Source organism: Malaya genurostris, chromosome 3 (genome assembly GCF_030247185.1).
Source record: "Malaya genurostris strain Urasoe2022 chromosome 3, Malgen_1.1, whole genome shotgun sequence".
In the NCBI taxonomy this organism is placed as follows: domain Eukaryota; kingdom Metazoa; phylum Arthropoda; class Insecta; order Diptera; family Culicidae; genus Malaya; species Malaya genurostris.
The window spans coordinates 135,847,856-135,864,411 of NC_080572.1; the positions used below are offsets into that span (position 1 = coordinate 135,847,856).

Here is a 16,556-nt window from a genome sequence, read left to right on the forward strand (position 1 = left end):
TTACAATGTGGACATCTGCTGCTCTTTCTGCGTTAATTTTCACGAGAGATCCCGCTACGCTTCGAACAGATTCTTGGGAGCTCCGTCGACAGTCTTTGTGATTTTTGGATGGCCCTCAGTCTGGTATATACATACCAGGATGTTGTTTTTAGTATATATTGCGTTCCTCGAGCCGTTTGCGTGGTGCTTAAAAATTTGGTTCAGCTTGCCTCGATAACTTATTGTATAATTTTTTGGATAAGGAATGGGTTGGAGGGTCGGCGATGCCGGTCGGCGGGTAAAGATGGCATGTGTAGATACTAGTGATGGCGACTCATGTGCGTATGGCCGAACTAAAGGTGCGGAGTGTGGTTCAGCTGGACGGAAGACTTCAGATTTTTCTCGGCAAAAGCTTCTTCAACCCTTGGAAGCCGTGCAGACCCGGGATTATCCGAAGTAGTGGCCAACGTACCCTGGAAGGACCTCACGTACTAAGATTCCGCATCGATCCTTGCCACGATTAAATGAAACAAATACTTTTAATTCAGCAAATCGGTACGCAATTGACCACGTATTTCGATTGCCAGCTCTTGGAAACGGCCACAGAGTGTAACGAAACGGCCTGCAACACGCGCGATATTTGATGATCGCCGTGAAAACTTCGCAAACGTAAAAAACGTAAATCCGTTTGACTGCCCTGGTGGCGGGCCTTAAACGACACTCGAGCTCAAATCGCCGACACTACACGCATACAATATGCCGCGATTCCGAACGGCGTCACTCCAATGAACGATTCCAGCCCGTACAAAATACGCCCGTTGGACGAGCGCTGCCGTCGTTTTGTAGTTTGTTTAAAAAATGGAAAAAACCGAGTTTCGTGTTTTGATAAAACATTGTTTTTTAATGGGTAAAAACACCGTGCAAGCGAAACAATGGATTGAAAAATGTTATCCGTACTCTTGTCCATCAAAAGCAACGATTTGTCGGTGGTTCGACGAGTTTAAACGTGGTCGTACCGACACAAATGACGCGGAACGCTCGGGTAGACCTGTGGAAGCCGTTACACCGGGAAATGTGAGTGAAGTGACAAAAATTATAATGAAAGATCGTAAAGTGAAGCTCCGTGAGATTGCTGAGATGACACAAATATCATATGGAAATGTATTTACTATCCTTCATGAAAAATTGAGCATGAAAAAGGTTTTTTCAAAGTGGGTGCCGCGATTGCTTTCGATGGAACAAAAACAGCAACGAGTCGATGATTCAGAAAGCAGTTTATCGCTATTTACTCGTAACAAAAAAGATTTCTTGCGTCGTTACGTGACCATGGACGAAACATGGATACATCACTACACTCCAGAGTCGAAGCGGCAGTCATCTGAGTGGCGCACAGCTGGTGAAAGCCGTCCGAAGCGTCCGAAAACGCAGCAGTCAGCTGGTAAAGTCATGGCGTCAGTTTTCTGGGATACGCATGGCGTGATTTTCATTGACTACCTCGAAAAAGGTAAATCGATCAATAGTGATTATTATATTGACTTACTGGTGCGTTTGAAGGAGAAAATCGCAATAAAACGACCGCACATGCAGAGAACAAAAATCCTTTTTCATCAAGACAATGCACCCTGCCACAAGTCGATGAAAACAATGGCGAAATTGAACGAATTGGGCTTTGATCTGCTTCCCCACACCCCATACTCGCCAGATTTAGCCCCCAGTGACTGCTGGCTCTTTGCTGATCTTAAGAAAATGCTCCAGGGAAAAAGATTTGGCTCAAATGAGGAGGTCATCGCTGAAACTGAAGCTTATTTTGAAGCGAAAGATAATTTCTTTTATAAACATGGTATTGAAAAATTGGAAAAACGTTGGAACCATTGTATCACCCTAAAAGGTGATTATGTTGATGAATAAAAAAAATTTTGCAAAAAACATGTTGTTTCCATTGTTAGTCTCGGGACTTATTGATCCATGTGTTACTTATAAGTTCTATGCCAACTTGAACAGAATTCACTTGTTTCAATTACGGTTTCATAAATCGTGAATTTGAACAAATCTAACGGAGAAAAAAATTATGATATTCTACAACATATTCACTCTTCTTTTTTTAATTTTTGCCTTTCTCATATAGAAAGGCTATACAATCACTGCAAAAACCGACTTTTGAGCCGAGGCCCGGAGGGCCGAATGTCATATACCATTCGACTCAGCTCGACGAACTGAGCAAATGTCTGTGTTTGGATATGTACTCACTTTTCTCGGAGATGGCTGAACCGATTTTCACAAACTTAGATTCAAATGAAAGGTCTCATGGCCCCATACAAAGTTCCTGAATTTAATTTGGATCCGACTTCCGGTTCCGGAATTACAGGGTGATATGCACCAAAAATATGGAAATATTGCATTTAAAATGCGAAAAAAATGTCACTCACTTTTCACGGAGATGGCTAAACCGATTTCCACAAACCAAAATTCTCATAGCCCCATTCAAAGTTCCTGAATTTCGTTTGGATCCGACTTCCGGTACCGGAATTACAGGGTGATATGCACCTAAATTGTGAAAATAAGGTCACTCACTTTTCTCGGAGATGGCTGAACCGATTTTCACAAGCTTAGATTCAAATGAAAGCTCTTATGACCCCATACAAAGTTCCTGTGAAAATAATTTCTCTCATTTTTCTCGGAGAAGACATTACCGAATTTCACAAACTTATATTCAATTGAAATGTCCAATAGCCCCATACAAAGTTCCTGAATTTCATTTGGATCCGACTTTCGGTTCCGGAATTACAGGGTGATATGCATCAAATATGTGAAAATAATATCATTCACAAACTTAGATTCAAATGAAAGGCCCTGAAATACCATAAGAATATTCCAATCTTCATTCAACTTAAACCCCTGCTTCCGGAGGTAGGGTGCTTAGTGTAAAAATGTCAGTTTCAAGAATTTAAGCTACCTCTTTATATTTGCTTGTTAACTTTTCTAGTTTGCCAACCATGAGAGTCTGATAATTTAATAATCCCATAAGAGATTTGCTGAATTTTATTCAAGTCCTACCACCGGTACATTTTTTTTCCAAAATCAAATCTTCATAGAGAATCGTAAATAAATTTGTAGGTCATATTAGTGTATGGATGAATGAACCGAATGTCACTATGCCGATATCCAGCTTTTGGTTGCGGAAGTACCAACAATAGTAATCAAATGTAATAGGGTAACAGGTATTTTGGCTACTTCATATATTTTGGCCCATCTAACAAACTTTATGGATTTAATCGATGTTAAATAACCCATGTTGCATCAATTTAAAGCTAAACACATTCAATTACCTATTGCGGATGGGTTTTTCGAAAATATTACAACATTTGATGAATAGTTTTACAAAGTGGGCCTAAATAAAATCAATCCTAAAGTGGGCCAAAATACCTCTGTTACCCTAAAATATAGCTTACTTCACTTTCTTAGATATAAATATCATATTAGTTTGTTGGTATTCATCAGTTAATCTAAGCACAGTTTTTGTCAAGCGAGTTGCTATTATAAATTACATTGAATAAAATAAATTTATTTATTACATGATCTTATAACTATTTCAGGTTTGTTTGTATCAGTTCATCACTTTTATTCAATATCATATAGTTGGCTATTGGTTGAACTCATGGAAGAGAAAACAGTCTAACATATAAAAAATTTAATTGGAACTCCAATGGACTTAATGAAATAATAAAGAAGTTTCATGTAAGGAAGGTCACGACAAGCAAGAATGTTGCGAATTGGGGCATTGGATAGTCCACCTTGAGTACGCAAGGAATTTATTGGTTGAGATCTGACATCACGATACTCCACGCATGTCCAAACGACATGATCATCAATATCAATATCGCGATAACCTTCGCCACAAACACAATGATTAGTCTCGGAAAGTCCAATTCGAAGAAGATGTGCATCTAACGTGTAGTGATTGGACATGAGTCTGGACATCACACGAATGAAATCCCTACTCACATCCAGTCCCCTGAACCATGCCTTTGTCGATATTTTATTAATAATTGAGTGCATCCACCGACCCAGATCATCTTTATCCCAAGAAGCTTGTCAGCTGGTAAGTGTTCTTTGGCGGGACGCGCTATAGAATTCGTTGAAAGCAATCGGTCTCTCATTTCACCCTCAATAGCACCACGATTGGCTAAACTATCGGCTCTTTCATTGCTTGAAATGGAGCAATGATCCGGGACCCAAACTATTGTGATTTGATAATTATTATTCAATATGACGTTCACGCACTGTTTCATTTTGCCCAAGAAAACCGATTCTTTTTTGCCAGCAGCGTTTGAACGAATGGCTTCAATTGCATTCAGACTATCTGTGAAGAGAAAATAATGATTTGGAGATAATGTGACAATTACACTCAAACTATAATGGAATGCTGCTAACTCTGCTATATAAACAGATGAAGGTTTTATTGTTCAATATACCAGCAGCCTCTTAAATTCGTGATCCGTTCGTTTAAAATATTTTCTCGGAGTCAATATGCCCGAACTTACTTGTAAATATTTTTGGGACTTCCATCGAGCGTAGGTATTCCGGGATTCCACGCACTTCGCGCTGCATGGATGGGTCGAAAAATAAAGTTGAGTCAGACATTTAGGAGGCCGTCACGGATAGGAATATATCTTGAAGGGTCGATTTCCTGTGACCATTCCATTCTTCCCATCATATGAAGCTGAAGCTGCGTGGGATCATGCTTTCTTGAAAAGACGACCAGCTTTGTTTTCTCCGCAGAGAATTCGATACCCAGATGAATAGCCCAAACGGACAAGTTATCTAAGGTATCATGCAATGATTTTTTGCAAATCAATAGCTTTGGACTGAGGCATGAGCCTTGCGGGAGACCCATGTAGCTAATTCAGAATGTTGCCATATCGCCATGTGAAAAATACATGCATTTCTCTGGCAAAAGGTTGTGCAAATAATTATTTATAATCACTGCAAGTCCATGTTGTCATCCCGGGTTGGTGGTTCAATGCATAGGACGCTGGTCTTACAAACCAGTTGTCGTATGTTCGAGCCCCGGCCTGGAAGGATTCTTAGAGTCAGTAGGATCCATAGTACTAGCCATGAAATGATTCTGTACATCAAGATTTGGCTGCGAAGTCTTTTGAGACAGAAAGGCCAAAGAAGGCTTTGCTGTTCTTTGGAAGTCCATGTTGATGGAGCTTGTCTGAACGAACATCAATGGAAACTGAATCAAATGCTCCTTTAATGTCTTAAAATACAGATGCCATTTGTTGTTTTTGAGCGAAGGCAATTTCAATGTCAGACGAAAGTAATGCAAGACAATCATTCGTCCCTTTATTTCTACGGAAGCCAAACTTAGTATCTGACAACAAACCGTTCGTCTCGACTTATGTGTCGAGACGTCGAAGAATAATTTTTTCGAACAATTTTTTTGGTGCAGGATAGAATCTATAGGATCCATAGTACTAGCCATGCAATGATTCTGTACATCAAGATTCGGCTGCGAAGTCTTTTGAAACAGAAAGGCCAAATTCCACAAAAGGAATGTAATGCCAAGACTTTGCTGTTCTTTGGAAGTCCATGTTGATGGAGCTTGTCTGAAAGAACATCAATGGAAACTGAATCAAATGCTCCTTTAATGTCTTAAAATACAGATGCCATTTGTTGTTTTTGAGCGAAGGCAATTTCAATGTCAGACGAAAGTAATGCAAGGCAATCATTCGTCCCTTTATTTCTACGGAAGCCAAACTTAGTATCTGACAACAAACCGTTCGTCTCGACTTATGTGTCGAGACGTCGAAGAATAATTTTTTTGAACAATTTTTTTGGTGCAGGATAGAATCTATAGGATCCATAGTACTAGCCATGCAATGATTCTGTACATCAAGATTCGGCTGCGAAGTCTTTTGAAACAGAAAGGCCAAATTCCACAAAAGGAATGTAATGCCAAGACTTTGCTGTGCTTTGGAAGTCTATGTTGATGGAGCTTGCCTGAAAGAACACCAATGGAAACTGAATCAAATGCTCCTTTAATGTCTTAAAATACATATGCCATTTGTTGTTTTTGAGCGAAGCAATTTCAATGTCAGACGAAAGTAATGCAAGGCAATCATTCGTCCCTTTATTTCTACGGAAGCCAAATTTAGTATCTGACAACAAACCGTTCGTCTCGACCCATGTGTTGAGACGTCGAAGAATAATTTTTTCGAACAATTTTTTGGTTTTGAACAACATTGCAATGGGTCTATATAAGTTGTGATTGGAAGCTGGTTTCCCCGGTTTTTGAATGGCGATAACTTTCACTTGCCTCCAGTCAAGTGGGACAATATTTTGCTCAAGAAACTTGTTGAACAATTCCAACAAACGTTTTTTTGAAAGGTCGGGCAGATTCTTCACCAAGTTGCATTAAATTCTGTCCAACCTAGGAGCGTTATTGTTACAAGACATGAGTGCTATGGAAAATTCCGTCATTGAAAAGGGGATGTCAATGGAACCATTATTTGGAGAAGACTCCCTAATAATGCAATGCGTAGGAACAGAATCTGGAAAAACTTTCCTCGCAAAATCAAATATCTATCGGTTCGAGGATTCCTCACTCTCATTTCCTACGTTACGATTCCTCATTCGTCTGGCCGTATACCAAAGAGTGCTCATTGAGGTTTCTCTTGACAAACCTTCGACAAAATGTCTCCAATAGCTACATTTCTTGGCCCGAAGTATGCTCTTATACTTGGTTTCTAAAGTCAAGATTTTTTCAAAATTCTGAGGAGTTCCTCCTCCTCGTTTTAAAAACGTCTTGAAAGCATTTGGTTTGGCGTGTTTAGCATCTGAGCACTCTTTGTCCCACCAAGGGTTTAGAGGCCTTCTGTTAGACGATGGACCAAGAAATCGTTTGGGCTTGGCTCCAGAATCGAACAAACGAGGAAGTCATTTACTTCAAGTGGGGGGAGCTCTTCCATTGAGTTCAAGGTACTTGAGATACTACTTTGGTATTTAATGCAGTAAACATTGAGAGATTTTGAGATTTCTCGGGACAATATAATTCACTATGTGCCGACAATCATATCGTTGCAGTTCGTGCTAGCAAAATACGACCGACGCACATTTTCTTTCTCATTTACCAGCACTAATTGCTCAATTTGAGCAAACAAAGATAAGACGACGACGGAGGCTCTGGTTTCCCTCTTTGTAGGGTGGAAGCAAGCTAGTCGACCAAAAGCGCGTCCGAGTCGCGCGTGTCATACAAACTACGTCCGAAATATTCAATGCGATCTCAGTCCGAAAACGATATTCTCACACGATTGTAATCATCACGGATAAAGTCCAACTTGCCAGATTAACCAATCTGCCGAAAACTTGAGAGTGGTTCCGGTTGGTTGCAGGGCCAACCTCCCCAGTAAAAACAAGCTATAACAAAAACTTCAAACGAGACGGAACTCTGAACTTGAAAACTTTCATCAATCTGAAATTGAAGAACTACATTGAATCATAAAAAAAGGTTTTATAAAATAACAGAATCCAACATTTATTGGCCTCTATCGGGTTTCCCGATCATGTTCTCTGTTCACTTACTATTCTGCGCTAGCTAGCTATTTTCATTCATTCCCTCATCTATCCTAGCTGATGATTTATTTATTGTCTGTGGTGCGTGCTTTCGGTGTTCATTGTTCACCTCACTTGTGTGCCTCTTATCTCCATTGTGCAAAATCACTTGGCAATTTCTTTAAATATTATATATTTATATATATATATATATATATATATATATATATATATATATATATATATATATATATATATATATATATATATATATATATATATATATATATATATATATATATATATATATATATATATATATATATATATATATATATATATATATATATATATATATATATATATATATATATATATAGATATCGATATGCAAATTAGACGGTAGGAAAGTGTAACGGTTCAAAGTGTATTATGGGCTTTGAGAATCCTCAGAATAATTGCGGTTTGAACATCTTCGTCAGCGGATCTGACGTTATTTCCACGAAGTGGATAATAGCGACAGTTCCGAATTTGCATTGATCATCCCGAACTTCCCCAGTCGCATGATCGCATCTCGTTTCTGGGAACGACCCCAATCGAACCAACCCACCGCCAGACCATTCATCAGAGCGAAACAGAGCATTCTCCCGAAAGAATAATGCGGTCATGAACTTTGTAAAGGTCGACGGCCTCTTTCGGTAACCCAAACAAACACCTCATCGGCTGCGATGCTAGGCAAAGCAGAACGCAATTGGCGCGTACCAAGAACGGCGGGAAATCAGCTGCTGTGTCTTATGGCAAATCTCTTACTTAGAGCTTTTCATCATAACGGGGTGATTCGATTTTGTGAACCTCTTTTAATATCGTTTAGTATATTTATTCTATTATATTGAATTTCAATTCAAGAATCTATAAACATTATTATTAAAAAGCATGAACCTACTAACTATTATTTACAAAAATATACATTCTAATTCTGTGCTCGTTACATCATTCCCCCTAAAAATACGAAAATTTTATTGGAATTAGAAATCCAATCAAATTTTCGTAGGCCATATAAGTCTCATTCAAAAAAATTATTGGAAACTTCCGGGGTCAATATGGTCAACGCCAACGATGTTGGCTCCTTCTTTATTTCCAGTACCTTAACCATCACGGATAAGGCCTGCTACTGACTATCATCAACTTTCGTCTCCAGTCTTTAGCGAAAATTTATTAAAAATTTCTGAACTATGACTTCAAAGGCCAAAAGAAAAAAACTACAACTATAAGTAGTCTATTAATGCGATGACCAAAACGAGAAAGATCGTTGAACATTACTTTTTTGATGACTGACGAACTCCATTTACACTTCTCAATCATACGTCCCATTCTAACCAACATTTATAAGACACACTACACATAACTGGCTTCAACTCGACGAACCTTGAGAGAGCACACAAATAAACGACTGGAATATTATTTTCTACACCTGGGCGTACCGATTAACGAAAATGATATTCACGAAATTATTCACCTATGTGAAACACGAAAACCGTGAGTCCAGTTTGCCGTCCTGCCCCCAGCACATAGCGAGATTATAGGACCCAAACTCTCCTCACAAAAATAAATAAATTGTTTCTATCCGCAATTCGCTCCACAGAGTAAGGACTCCGCGATTTTTGCTTATTGCGACCTCGAAACGAAAAGTTTTTCCTTAGAAGAATTTAATTTTACCCACCGCATTTTACCCGATAATGAAAAATTCTTCAAGAACATAATTACACGAAAACAAACTCATTCATGCACCCCTCACATACTCTATACACCCTAGAATCCAACTACGCGCTCTGTCAGAACGCGAGCCGGTATATCATTCTTACAAGTTCTGTCCCATCTTAACGAAACGTCAAACGCAGGGACGCCAGGTTCACAGATTAATCTGTGTTTCACAGATTTTCAATTTTCTGCACAGTTTTTAAAAATGACATAGAATTTTGAAAATAATCACAGATTATGGAATAAATCATAGATTTTCACAGATTTTTGAAATCGAGCACAGTTTAGCAACAAAAAGTACAGAGCGGTTGAGGAAAAAGGTACAGTGGTAGTGAGACTTTTTTAATGTGGAACACATTTTTGTTTTCTATATAGCGGTGCAAACTAGAAACTCAAGAAAAATACACGCAGAAATGTGGTCAGGTTTTGAACAATTACAGCTCAGTCAATTTTGTATCAATTATTAATATTATGTCACCATTTGACTGGAAATAATTCTACGTATTGATTTGAATGTTCATAGCCATGTATTTTTAATTGTATGTCATTGAAATGTTGATTAATAGCTAGCAGTGTCCTATTTTGGCTGCAAAAAAGGCGGGTGAGTAATGTAAGAGACATAACTGGATGTCGTGAATACGAAAAAACTGACACGCTCCCATCACTTTTCCGAATATCAGTTAGTTGATTGATTGTATGAATTGTGCAAGCTTTCCTCTTTTTCACTAATAGAATTTGAAGCGATACACCTACATTAAAGTACAGATTAGTTACATTAAACAGCTACTATTCTACAACTATATATTCCAAACTTGAAACAATTCCTTTTTAATTTGCTAATATAGGAAGCTAGGTACGACAAATTTGTAGTTTATTTTTATTGAAGCTATGAAGTTCGAAGATATCTGATTCTTCTCGAAATTTCAGTACGAGACAATTGCAATGGCCTGGTCTGAAATGTATCTACGATCTTCGGTATGCAAGAGTGATTCTAATAATAATAATAATAATGATAATAATAATAATAATAATAATGATAATAATAATAATAATAATAATAATAATGATAATACAGATTAATCTGTATATATGGCAACCCTGTTTCGCAAGGCATATTTTCACACGACCCCATACTAGTATAAAGATGTGTTCAACATCATCATTTTCGCTTTCGCATTGCCGTTCGTAATTGAATGTGTTAGTGACGGTACAAATCTGCTTTTCTACCTGTCTTCGGAGCCATCGTTCTGACGGTGTCTCGTACGTACAGAGTAGCTGCTTTAACTTAAATGACGCTATTTCTCACATCACATTTCCTTTTATACGTGCTAGTTGTAGCACGGTAGGACGTCCCCTTTGTTAGAATTCCTTTCCTATACGCAGAACGGGAAACAGTGAAACGATATAAAAGAGAGAGTTAGCAGAGCGGCAGCCAGTAATACTGAATGGGTCGTCGAGCTGTGGAGGAACAATTAAGGGCAAGGCAAAGTCCCGCTCAAACCGTGCTGGTCTGAAGTGCCCAGTTGGCGGCAGAATCCATCGTTTGCCTCGGAAGGGGAACTACGCCGAGCGTGTCAGTGCTGGTGCATCGGTCTATCTGGCGGCAGTGATGGAGTACTTGGTTGCCGAAGTGTTGGAGTTGACCGGTAACGCTGCCCATGACAACGAAAATCATCCCTCGTCATCTGCAGCTGGCCATCCGTTGAAAACCCCGTCCTTTTCAGGATGACCACATCACTGTGATAAAGAAATATTTAGAATTGGTTTAAGTTTAGCCAGTTCTGATACGCCTGGAAAGTAGAATGCGCAAATCAAGTGGAAACATTTGTTCTAACAATTTTTGTTTTCGGCCGCATACTAAAGTACTCGCGACAAAAATACATATTGATCTGTGGCAACTCTGTTTCGCACGGCATATTTGTAAACTAGTATAAAGATGTGTTCAAAATTATCACTTTCGCTTTCGCATTGCCGTTCGTAATTGAATGTGTTAGTGACGGTGCAAATTATTTCAACTCCCATCTTGATGAATCTTTTGGTAGGAAATATTGAGATCTGAGATGGTTCTCGTGTGTGTCTTGTTTCGGCAATGGGCCTTGCTGGACTTTTTGGCTGCCTTTTTCGGTTTCATTGTGCTGACGGTGTCTCGTGCATTCATATCGGGAAACAATGAGACGACAGGTCCTCGATGTTGCTGTCGTGTGTCTTGTTTCAGGGAGAGTTGCTCAGCAAATGATAGGAAAAGTGAACCATTCAACTTTTATATGGATGCTCTTGTATAGATACAGACATCTCGCGTTCTGATTGGCTGGTGCTGTCATGGGTTAAATCAAACAGGTTTTTCAATAGTGTACTATTGAAAAACTTCAATATTGTTGTAATACACGTTCAAGTTGAATATTTTCGATTCTATTGGTAGTTATATTATATAAATCCTTCTTCAGATCACTGAGCTATGAGCTTTCAAAATACGAGAAAGGCAAACGCGCCATATGAATTATCCTCTTTGATACTCGTTTATACCAAACATTTCAGAAAAGTTTAATTGTGAACTATTTAAGAATATGTCACACAACTGAAAGTTTTATCATAAAATTGTGATCATATTTCCGATGGCATGTAGCAAGAATTATGTTGATTCGTTAGATATAACAGGAGATATTCACGATCAAAAACTTATCACTCTCTCAGAGGGTAAATTTTGAAAAGGCGCCCCATAGTAAAGTAAGTCGTATTCACGACAAAATCTCCGGCATACGGGATTTCTCTGCCATAGTCGACGGTTTTGAAGGAGTAAGCGATATATCAAAGGGAAAGCATCGCTCTGATTGGTCAATCGAAACAAAAGCAAAGCTGTTGGAAGCACGCGAATCTACAAATAGAAGCGAAATTATAGCTAGCGTTTCAGTCTTATGCGTAGCTTGCTAGAAGCAGGTTGTTGCTGGACAGCAAGACAAAAAGTGCCATAAACGATTTGAAGCTTTTATTGGTATGCTCTGATCTTGTGTCATGCTAGCTTGGATGAAATCCCATGTTATGTCGTTTCGCCTGAGAAATTGACAACTACCCCAGGGGAGTGCATAAGACTAATTTCTAAATTATATATATAAGATGAACTCGATTGATAATGAGAAATATACATGCATACAAAACTTGAACACAAGCTTGGTGAAGAGAAGCTTAAATATCGATATCCGTATCGCAAGCATGTACAAACATTTAATTGTATACATTTGGGCTATTGATGTAATTTCGTCGGCTACGAAACAAATACAAATCACGATAAATAGAGTCTATATTCTGGGTTCGCGTGTTCGGTGTTGATTCCTAATAAGGATCAATCTAAGCAGACTCTTGTGCATTTGCTGATTCAAAAGTGTGACGGAATTTTGGTTGCCTTGTTCCACATAACGGCTCGAACAACCCCATGGGGCTGATCCTTATAGTTTTTTTGCTAACCAAATTGATTTCGATCTGTAAAGGAAGGGAAGCAAAGTGAAGAAAAAACATAGTGTATGCCACTAAATTTCTGTTTGAGCTGTTAGTAGAATATTCTCACTAATAGAACTGTTGTTGATACACTGAAGAAGGATGCAAATAGCATTCCGAAATACGTATCTGTATTATAACGTTTGATACACTTTCGGAAAAATAGTGACTGTGGAAATAGTGACTTTGTGAGAGTGTAATGACGTGATATAGTGGAATTCGACGGTACATCAACAGTACTATTAGTGATAGTGTATGCGCTACGGGATTATTCCGACGGAAAAATCGATCGGAATCGTGAAAATTGATCGAAATAGTGTTGAATTGGCGAAAACAAACGGCGACTGATAGATTAGCTAGAGCACGAATAAGGAGAGTAAAACCATTATTCATTCCTTATTAGGTGTAAAGTTGTTCTTTTTTTTAGGTTAGACTTTGCAGTCTAGGTAACCCGCTAGCGTGAGTACGAAACTAAAAAAAACTGTATGCCGCTCCCGACTTATCAACCCCTGCAGTAGACTATGTTGTGGATTGATCTGGGTTAGAGGATGTCAAAAACCGATCAGAAAAGGCGTTTGTTTCTATGGGCTGTTGGCTCCGCTAGGAATGGACCACCGGGTAGGACTATTAGAAAGCATACGAGAAACGGTTGCCGATCCGCTTGAACGCTAATGCCGTTGCTACGTGGGATACTTGCGCGCTAGATAAATGAATCAGATATCTATTTATAAACGAAAACTAATTTTGTGTTTTGTTTACGAAGGGAACTTTTGCCGTTTAAATGCAAGTTGTGCATGGATGGACAAGTACCTCCACAGAAGGCTGGGAGTATGCCAGTAAACTGATTGACTCTTCTGCGATTGGCAAACATTCCATTCGAAGAAAAAAAACTGTGTTTGGAGAACCGTGAGTTTTATATGAAACTAACCCTAAAACTAAATACTAATACTATCGTAAGTGCTAGGAGCTAAGGACTAACAAACTAAACTACTATTTGCAATATATCCTTACAACGATTATTTACATACGTTTCGCGATCTCTTTCGGTTTTCTTTGTTGTCGCGAAGAAAACGCTCTTCCGTGTCGGGGTGTTCCCTAAATTTGTTAACGTGTTTAAAACCAATACACTCGAAAAGTCTGGATTTCCTAGTATCGGCGCAGATGTTAAGACCGACTTCAATTCGTTAAAGCCTTCTTCGGCTTCTCTTGTCCAAGTGAAGCGCCGGTTCTCTTTTGTTAGCAAGTCGGTGATCGGGGCCGTAATTCTGCTGTAGCTGTTGATGAAGCGCTGGTAAAACCCTGATAACCCCATTAGTCTTCGAATGTCTTGTTGGCTCTTGGGGCGGGCATAGTCTAGAATGGGTTGAATGTGACTGCTGTCTATTGTCACACCGTTTTCATTTAGGAGATAACCTAAGTACATGACCTGTTTCCGACAAAATCTTGATTTATCGAGTGAAATAGTTAGGCCTGCCTTCTGGAGTCTCTCCGCCACAATACTTAGTAGTTTTAGATGGTCTCGAAATGGTTTCGTTGCTATGACTATGTCATCCAGATAAACGAAAATCCTTGGTTCTGAATCCGAGCCCAATGCTTTGGCCATCAGTCGTGACATAGTAAATGGAGAACTCACTAATCCAAACGGAAGGACTTTGAACCGGAAAACTCCTTCACCGTTCTTTTTTAATACTGGTACGAGGGGATTAGTCCATTCTGAATAACACTCTTCGACTGTATCCAACATCTTGAACCGTTCCACCTCCGCTTTCACTGCTTCCTGAATGTACGGAGAACATCTGTACATAGGTAGATTGCGAGGAACCGCCCCGTCTTGTAGCTTTATCTCATGTTCTATTAGGTGTGTTCTTCCCAGTTTCCCCGTGGAAGTCAGAGCGAAACTTCTTACAGAATTGGCCAGTTTTTTGTGTTGCTCCGTTGTAAGGTCATGTTCCGTTTCTATATTGTTCGGATTTGGCATCATGTTCCGTTTCTATATTGTCCGGATTTGGCGTTGAATCGGTTGGTCCTTCGTATATCGGAATGCCGAAGGTTTCGTTAAACTCTTCTGTTTTATCACCCTTTGGTAAAGTGTTCCCCGGTTCGATGGTAAAGCATATCAACGGTTCTAGCTCTGGTTTAATTAATTCTAATTCTTCTGGTCCTCTCCCCAAGTCAATCATAGGCCTTATCTTGAATGAATCCCAAAAGTCTGCTCCCAATATCAATTTCTTCGATATTTCAGGTACCACAATCGTTTGAATTACCTTTGTTATCTCTTTAAAGGTAAACGGAAAATTGAGCAGTCCGAGACACCTGTGATTCGTTCCATTCGCAGTGGAAACTCGAATCGAAGCTGGCTGTATTTTTAAACCGTATCTTTCAACTAGTTCTGATAAGTTTAGTACACTGATCCCTGCCTCGGAATCTAAAAGGGCTTCGAGTTCCGTCTCAAATACTTTTACTTTAAGATGTGGGCATCTACTTGCTCGAATTTTAACGTGGTAAACCTGTAATAGTGGATCGTAGTATAGGTTGTGTTTAATTGCGTTTTTCACCGGGGTGCTCGAATTCCCTGCCTCCTACCTCTCTATTCGTTTCCCTTCTGTACTCGTTCTGTTTTGGGACCTGAGCACCGTTCGCAGTTACGGCTTGTACGTCCCATACTGCCGCAACCGTAGCAGAAAATCAGTCTTCGCTTCTTGCACTGTCGCCATCCGTGTCCCTCGTCTTGACAATTCCAACACGTCATAGGGACAGATTCTTGATTGGGTCTAATCCCGTAGGTTTGTTGCTGTTCTCCAGGCTGCCTTGGGCTGTGGCCCTCTTAGGTTTCTATCGATGCGGCTTCCTATCACGTTTAGTGGAGCTGAATGCTTACTATCAAATTCGCTGTCTTTTGCTTCGATTTGATTGATTGGTCTTCGAACTAAGTTGTCATTTGCTGGATGTTGCATCTGTGATTCGCAGTATCAATGCGATGATTAAGCATGATCAGGTGTTGCAAATCGTTAACTTCTACGATAGAGATTTTTGACCTGTAGTGTTGTCGCATGTTAACCCAAATCACTTCGAATTTCCTCCGTCTTGATAGTGGTTTGGATAACATGCGGTTCAATTTATCTATTTCAGATACGAAGGCAACGAATTGTTCCCCTCGTAGCTGTTTTCGTTATTGTATCCTAGACCTTATCCACTGATCTTTGTTAGGATTTCCAAAGCGGTAGGTGATGCTGGTTTCGAAAGCCTCCCATGTGTCTAACTCGTCGACGTATGTGAAGAATCAGTCCGCTGCCGATCCTTCGAGTAGCATGTGTATGTCTCGCAGTAGTGTTTTCTTCGAGACTCCTTCCTGTTCGGCCAACTTTCATGCCTTGTAAAGAAAGTTTTCTACCGTCGTGGAGCTTGACTCACCTGTGAAACGCAACTTCCGTTTTTCTACTCGTCCCTGCCCCTCATTTCGTCTCCTGTGCTGCAGTCTACGTTGGGGGGAATCATCCGCCCTGCTTTTGCTTCACGTCTGTTCGTGTTGTTCAGAGTCATTTCCGCTGGAATCAGTATCCTGTTCTAGTTCCGAAAAATCTGGTTGTAAATACGATCATGGTAGCATACGATGCTGACTGTTGTTGTTTTTCTTCTCCGCAACTTCACAGACGGGTCTTATGTGGTGCTGGTTTTCCCAGTGTTATATGTAGGATTAATAATTTTTATAAGTGTTTAATAAAAAAAATGTAATGATATAATGTAAATATTTTATGCAATAAATAAATGTGTAA

At 39.4% G+C, this 16,556-nt stretch overlaps 1 protein-coding gene across 3 annotated transcripts in view; it reads right to left on the bottom strand.

Annotated features, from left to right (window-relative positions):
• LOC131437285 (uncharacterized) overlaps positions 1-16,556 on the bottom strand; it is a 402,936-nt gene that overhangs the window by 37,364 nt on the left and 349,016 nt on the right. The gene's annotated exons all lie outside the window — the stretch shown is intronic.